The sequence below is a fragment of the Mytilus galloprovincialis genome, chromosome 7 (genome assembly GCF_965363235.1).
Source record: "Mytilus galloprovincialis chromosome 7, xbMytGall1.hap1.1, whole genome shotgun sequence".
Lineage (NCBI taxonomy): Eukaryota > Metazoa > Mollusca > Bivalvia > Mytilida > Mytilidae > Mytilus > Mytilus galloprovincialis.
In genome coordinates, this window is record NC_134844.1 from 59909770 (window position 1) to 59917809 (window position 8040).

The window sequence follows — 8040 nt, forward strand, 5'->3', positions numbered from 1 at the left end:
GACAGCTCACATCTGCTCAAAAACATATTATTTATCCTTCTTTGCGGTTGGATGTCCTTTAACGATAATTAACTACACGAATTAACTTACTTTTAACCAATTGAAAATACGAAAATTGTTTTGTTTTTTACTATTTGTTTACTAAATATAGTTAGAATAATAAAAACATCCTTTCGTAACATGTAGAGATACTGCTAAAAATTAATAAATTAATGAGGAGATCAGAAATACAAGCACTTTGCAAAATTTGCACACTGGTTCTTTATGAATTAATGGCCGTGCTAATATGAATAGTTATAGACATTCTTATGTTCTATTTATTAATACTTGTCACTGCATCTAGCTTCTCATCATTTTTCTTTGTTTTTTTTTTAAACAAGTACTAGGTAGTTTCAAATTCCCTTACGTTGCTTGACAATATAGTTTAGAGATAAGCGAGTGTTTATCAATTGAAAAATATTCATAACAACTGGAACCTTCACAGATAATATTTTAATTCGTATTTCAAAATAAGCCTCATTGAATGCTTAATTAATCCTCTTGCTGCCAAAGGGACACATGTGTCCACTACGACTGTGCAAGAGAGACACATATTTCCATGTTATAATTTATGCAAGCTTCACCTCATTGCTGTTTAGTTTTCAAATAAAAGACCAAAGATTAAACAGTGTTATATTTTTCTTCATTGGGTCCCAAATGTAACGGTCATTATAGCTTGACGTCATATATCGAATAACGTCATTGTTGGACATTTGACGTCACAGACGTCACATATATCAATATAGTGATACACACTTTGAAACTTTTCTAAAAGATAAAGTTTTATCTCAAGTTAAAGGGGCACTAGCTACGAGATATATAAAAAATCTAAAGTTTGATTTTTTTTTGTTCAATCAATAATGAAAGTGCAATAGTGAAAAAAACAATTCGCTTTTTGCAGCCAAAAAGGGTCAATTTTGTCAAATTACGCTAAGAAACATTGATAATTAGTTATTCACTTGCATGTTAATAAGTCGACCTCTTTAAATCCGTATTCATGTGAACTTCAATTTAACCCCTAGCTAGAGATTGACGACGCATGCATTGTACGTGTACTGGTTATTTAAAGACAAAGAATGTCAACAATGAAAGTGAAACTACGGTAAATTATTTGATTACTAATTCGATGCACATAAAATCATTCTTATACGGTTAAAAGCAATGAGAAACATCTATTTTTAATCTATAAAATAAAATCAAACAGACCTATGAAAATCCAATTGCACGTGTTGGTTTAATCTATTGATATCTTTATTTATGTTTGCATCGCTTATATGGTCATCTGAGGTCAAATCGATAGTTAATTAGATGACGTCTGGGTTAAAATACACACGAAACGAACCTATAGATTATCTACCCCATGCTCTGTAAACTGTTTATTTTAGACTTTTGATAGTTTAGATAAATGTTTTACATTGTTATAAATCAGATATGAGAATTTGAGTCAAATCGGTGACAGGAATTTGACAGCTAGTGCCCCTTTAAGTTAGGTGGCTTGTTTTTTTTCTTTTTTTTTTTTTTGTATTTAAGGATGTTAGATTGTCATGTTTTGAAATTTTGTCAGATTTTCGGAATCCTCTGGTTTTATCCATTTAAATGCCGTACAAAATTTTGCCCATTGACACCCATTTTTCTTTTTATAAAACTTTTACATGTATAATTATAAGCCATCTGTAAAAGTCTTATAAAATCTTTGTTGTTTCTTAATAGTTTTTGAGAACTTAAACTTGTCAATGATAAAACTATGAAAAATCAAGAGAGAACATTTTCCCGCCAAATTTCAATGGGTAACATCTCACAAACAATCGCTTTGACCTGTTTATTTTATTTGCTCTTTTGATTCCTTTATTAGTCCCATATCAATATATACTAGTGTTATGAAAAGCTTGTTATTTTGAAACTAAGTAGCGAATTTCCTTAATATTTAGAAACATCACAAGGTATCAAAATTTACAATTTATAGTGGCAATTAGACTACTGCGTATGTTGATGAAGTAGTAGAACGATAGAATAAATATTGTTTGACACTGACATTGTGGTAAGACCCTCCTTAGAACATTAAATGTTATTTCCTTGTTTCTGGTGTTATTGTAACCTGATTGACGACAATATTTTCTCAAAACAATTAATAATAATTGCAGGTGCATTACTTGCATTACTATTATGTAAGGGAATGTGGTATACGTATGCACTGTCACACGATTGTAGTGGTACTAAGAGCTTGTTGAAATATTTTCCATACTCAACTGTCACGCGGCGTCTGTACATATAACGTATACTAACTTTGTAGATTTAAACTCTCAAAGAGACCTCAAATACTGTTGCCTTTCAAAAAGTATTTTCTTTCTTTATTTTTGAATGTGCTTACTTTTTTATAGTTAATCTATGTTTTTGTATTTTTACTGTCCGTTATCTATACACAAACCATACATAAGTGTGGTCAAACATCGATAGTATGTGTTACAAACACATAGCCATATATATATATGTGTGTAGATCAACACTTAACATACATGGACATAATTGTTTAAGTTTCATTGATTCATATTATATCATACTTTTTTCATGTAAAAATTACAAAGATACGCTCACCAGCACACATATAATATGTTGTTGAGAGAAATGTGTGTCGATGTCATTATATATACAAGCACATATCTACCTATTTTTTATTTTATCTGCAGGAGTTCAATAGCTATTTTTGTTTATTACAATGTTATTTTTAGAATGGAGGATCAGATCATATTAGTTGTGTATTAATTTATTTCATCCAACTGGAGATTAAGATTTGCGGTATTTTTCCTTTAAATTAGAATAATTGTGTTGTACTCATATTTCAACCACTCTTGATATGTCAGTAACTTTTACTATTTTTAATTGATTTTCGGTGTCGAAAATAGCGAAAAGGCTGACTATTTGAAAGCCTAATCACACATTTTGGTTAGGATATTACTAAATATTGATACAAAGGTATATTATGTTTCCAAACTGAAACATCTTATCAAAAATAGTGAAACAAACGTAGTCCATGTTTATAAATCACTTAATACATCGTGCTTAATCTCCATAACATTGTGGGCGTGATAAAGGATTCGTAATCAAATGGCTGAACTAATATGGTATAACCTCTTAAAAACAAATGAAAAGGCTACAAACAATTAAATATTACGTCAGTGAAAAGTCCTCTTGTACCCTTTCCGAGAAGGTCAAATGATCCTCAACTAAACTATATCGATCGCATTATTCTCTCATATTGCTCTTGAGGTAAATAAATTCAGGAAAATGATTCGCACATGAAAGGTAAAAATGTGTTTTATAAAAAAGTAGATATGGAATGATTGCTATGCGACAACTCTCTATAAAACATCTAATGACACAGATATTAACAGCCATTGTTCACTGCATAGCCTGGAACAATTGATAATGACAATCCCGCTTTTACCTCTCAATTTGTAATTTGGGGCCTTTTAAATTCTACTGTACTAATGGCAAATTTTATAAGACGATATATGGTATTGTATTTACGCTTTGTTAAAAGCCATACGGACCAGTGTTTTGATCAGTAGAAACTCCGTTATAAAAGCAATATTATAGTATATAATTTTATTACATTCCTAGTATATGTGTATAGGAACCCCTGGATTCATTTTACGCATCTTTTTTCAATTTTATTTCTTTTTATTGATATAAAAAAGAAGACAATAAATTCTTTGTTTCATTATTCACATTTTTTTTCAATTCATCAGACACCCAATGGAGATAGGGAAGAAGAAACATGGTCACTACTGGTCCGACCACCATTTATTTGACAAAATAAAGACGTTTTGTTTGGATGTGCAAAATGTAAACTTTTACTGCCTAGTTCGGTCAGCATGCTCATGCTATTGTTTCCTGGTCGATGTGAGAAAATATTTACATAGTATACATTTTTGTATGTTCCTTATATGTCGTCCAGTCTCTCAAATAGTGTCGATAAATTAAAATATTTGAAATTGATACGTTGCTTTCCAAAGCTTCTTTTTCCCCTTTTTTTATGTTCCTTGTACAGATATGTTGCATTCAAACAGTTTTTTCGTATGTACTCAGATTACTTAAATATTTTTTTTCTTTTCTATATTGTTTCCTTTTTTTGTTGCCATGTAATTGGATACAAACCTTGGATTGGCCTTAATGATAGATGAAATTATACTAATTAATCATATTGAGCGTGAGTTAATGAGCTGTACAAGAAGAAAGAAAAAAACATTTACTAAATGTAATCATTGTTTATTGTATACAAAAAAGATCTTCATCGTGTACATAAGAAAGAACAATGAATTCTTCTATCTGTAAGACTCCCTTTTAAAAGATGAAGCGCCAGGATCACTAACCCTTTCTTCCTGAGCACCATTCAGAAATGAAATGCACAAATGGCTGGAACAGCAGTCACGCCTTGTACAACATTTTCTAGGCCAACATGAATATCTTTTTATACGACTAAAAGAAAAAAGAAACTCTAAATTGATATTCTATAAACATTATAAAACAACACAGTATTATACATTTTTTTAGTTGATTAGATCCATGTTTTTTTTTATTAATTGGTGGACATCTTTAAGTTTGAATTTATATTGCTAACATGTAATGTAAACCAATTCAAAATCAATACTAGTATTTTCTGGATAGCTCGAACAATGTAAACGTCGTACAACACTTTTAGCATAAAATAATAGGGCTTAAGATTACTTGCGTGATAAACAAAACATATTACGATGCATAGGCGAATATATACCATCACTATTTTTAAATATACTTAGATAAAATAGTGTATTAAGTATTTCATTTAAGTTTATTGCATACACAAACATGTAAGTAGTATTAACGATAATGTATTGACCTTTTGCAATTAAAATAATCAATCTGCGTCTGTAATCCTGCAATCTCTTTGTTGTATTTGTTCCAAATCAGAAGTCTGTAATCACGTGGTTGAAGACGATTTTTAATGGATATTAGCAATATGAAAGCATTCTAGATCAGAATCTTCTAATAACCAAAATCATAGAAGTTACGTCTGTGCAGTTTTTTCATTGTTTTGCTTTTATTTTATTTTTTTAAATGATATGCCGTTTTTCGAGCTTTTGTTTTCGATTATTAAAGCTTAACACCTTTCCATTCAATATATTAATTTTACAAATTTGGTTACTAAGAATCATATAATTTTCAGGTACATGCACAAAAAGTATATTCTTTAGTTTATCAACGTTATTCTATACCAAGTTATTTCTTCGTTTGTTCTATATTATTTGTTGTTGGTTGTCTGATATATTTAAGTATAACAAATATGTTATATATTTCGGACTTTCATTCATTAAGTGTAATCAGATATTTTGTTGAAATTTACGAACAGAATTATAAATTATAAACACGTAAAACAGATAATTTGTAGACAATTATAGATAAGTTTTTGTAACGATACGATGCTATGGTGTAGGTATGTTAGGCTTCAACAGCTCTGATTTAATTCAAAGTTAAGAAATATGTTACTCCGATCCATTCTCTTGCGCACGTCCTGCTATGCCCTTAATCAAGAAAAAGATTATATTCAAATAATAATTTGAATAAAACGGTCATAGTTAAAACAAAATAAAAAACAACTGTATTACCTTTAATGACTTTTATAAACATTGAGTTAACCATGTTAATGTAATCACCAAAAGATTTTCGTTGCAGACGGATATCAAAATAACAATTGGATCTACATTTATCTTGAAAATTGAGAATGGAAACGCGGAATGCTATAAAATGACAAAAACCATACCAAAATGCAAAAAAAGCCAAAGGCCACAAAAAGGTCTTCAACATGTTCAACACAGCGAGAAATGCCACACCCGGAGGCAGGCTTCAGATGGCCCCTATACAATAATGTTTATTTTGTTATAGTTTAACTGTAAAACATAAATTTTAAACTATATCTGCAAACAAAGAAATTATATTTCTGTAAGTAAAACATTAAACGACGATTTAACTTTTTTAAGAACTAGCAGTCTATTTATGTATGTCTGGGTCACTAGAACAAAGGAACACAAATCGTATCTTTAGGTTTCATAATTAGCAATTAAACTCAAGGATAAAAAGTAGGTTATTTGTTAACCTTACCTCCAACAGACATTATCGACAAACAGAAGACTAAACACAAAAAAATCTTCATTTCTCTTGAATGTACTGTTTTAAAAAGAAAGACATACAAATATGACTAGTTTTACTTTAATGATAATACATGAACCTAATATTTAAGGGTTTTCTTTTTTTTAAATGAAGTTTTGGTTGACACAACTGATAAGAAATGTTGTAACAAAACGATATTGATTTGTTTGTAAACATCGATTTAAACATAGTGACATATGGGGTAGTTTCTGTAACAATATGGCAAATGACTTTTAATTAAAAAAAATAATAGTTTCTTTGCGTTGAATAAAGTTTGACGTGCAAAAAAAAAAAAAAACTAAAATCGCAAACTGTTTTCCCGAACTGTGTTTTGCCAATAATATTACTGAATTTCTTTGAAACAAATCCCGATATTTGTATAAGTCGTTTATATTCTTTGGTGACGCTATGCAAGATTGGCTTAATATTAATTCACCAGGATAGCTTGCCGCAATATCAGATTAACGTCTTCGATACAGTCAAAAACGAAATGAGTGAAAAACAAAGAATCTCCAAATTTTACTTTGGTGTCATGTTTTTTTTTTTTTTAAATTATGGAGATCGAGCTTAAAAAAATACATACTAAGTACCTATCGTTGTTTTTTACATTAACATTTTTGTTTTCACACACGAAAGGTGTTCAGTAGTAATAATGTTATCATTGTTGAAGCACATACTATTTATTGATGTAAACTGAATGATGAATGCTATGAGCAGACAATACAGGTTGATGAAACGGATTCATCTGAACAACTAACTAATTTGTTTTAAGTCTTAATTTAATATGATATAAATATACTTACATAAGCAAATCCAACTGATACGGTATATGCGTGTTATAAACAAATTTCGTTTGTGGGTCACCTTTTATTCAATATAGCGACATAAATTATGTCTGACAAATTTAAACCATTTGTTTCTGTATCCTGGTTTGTGGTTGCCCGTTACTTTAACGACTTAGAAACAAGTTGTTTTGATAAATGTTAAACAAAAGTAAATCTATTAATTAGTTTCCTTATTTGTGAAAACGTTTGTATATGTTTTTTTTTTTTTTAAACATCCTTTTGTAACATGCACAATCATATTATAAAAAAGGTCAGATAAAAAAAAAACAATCTGTTCTGTACATTGTAACTTTTTAGTTTCTTCTAGCGGGTCCTTATTTGTATTTCGATATTGCGCTGTTTTTAGATTTTTGTATTCTTGCCTTTCGTTTTTGCGGCGTGTGTTTGTTTACTTTGTTGAACTATGTGTTTGTTTTTGTAATGGTTGGCATTTTAACAAAACTCTGACAGCTGTATTACTATTTTTTATATGTATGCATCCGTTTGTTTTGTTCACACATCGTTGTCAATAAATTATAGTTTCGTGTCATTGTCATACAAGTGGGAGGTTTAACTAGCTATAATCCACCATTTTCTACTTACGAAAATGACTGTACGTAGTCACGAACAGTTGTTAATCATTTGTCAGATGTGTTTCAGCTTTTAATTTTGCCATTTGCTTAGGAACTTTCCGTTTAGATTTTCTTTTGAGTTCTGTGTTTTTGTTAATTTACTTATCGCAACATAAAACAATGTGTTTCACTTTTGAAATAGATGCAGACACTGGGTGAACATTAAGAACATTATAAAACAAAATTTATATGTTCATAGAATAGAACGTTTAGACAATACACAGGTTAAAGTGAAGACACAAAATCGACTTGAAAAATTTCTTTAAAAAGAAACAATGTGGTGAGAAATGTTGACCAGAGTCCATTGTTTGAAAAAAAATATTTTCATAACACAATCAACTTTTATAATAATCATTTAATAA

At 29.7% G+C, this 8040-nt stretch overlaps 1 long non-coding RNA gene across 1 annotated transcript; it reads right to left on the reverse strand.

Moving 5' to 3' along the window:
* Nucleotides 1-4308: 4308 nt before the first annotated feature.
* Nucleotides 4309-7080, reverse strand: LOC143081829 (uncharacterized). Its single transcript, XR_012980111.1, has 3 exons — nucleotides 7026-7080; nucleotides 6175-6240; nucleotides 4309-4515 (listed from the first exon to the last, which is right to left on the reverse strand). It is a non-coding gene; the product is annotated as an uncharacterized LOC143081829 (long non-coding RNA).
* Between the last annotated feature and the right edge of the window lie 960 nt (nucleotides 7081-8040).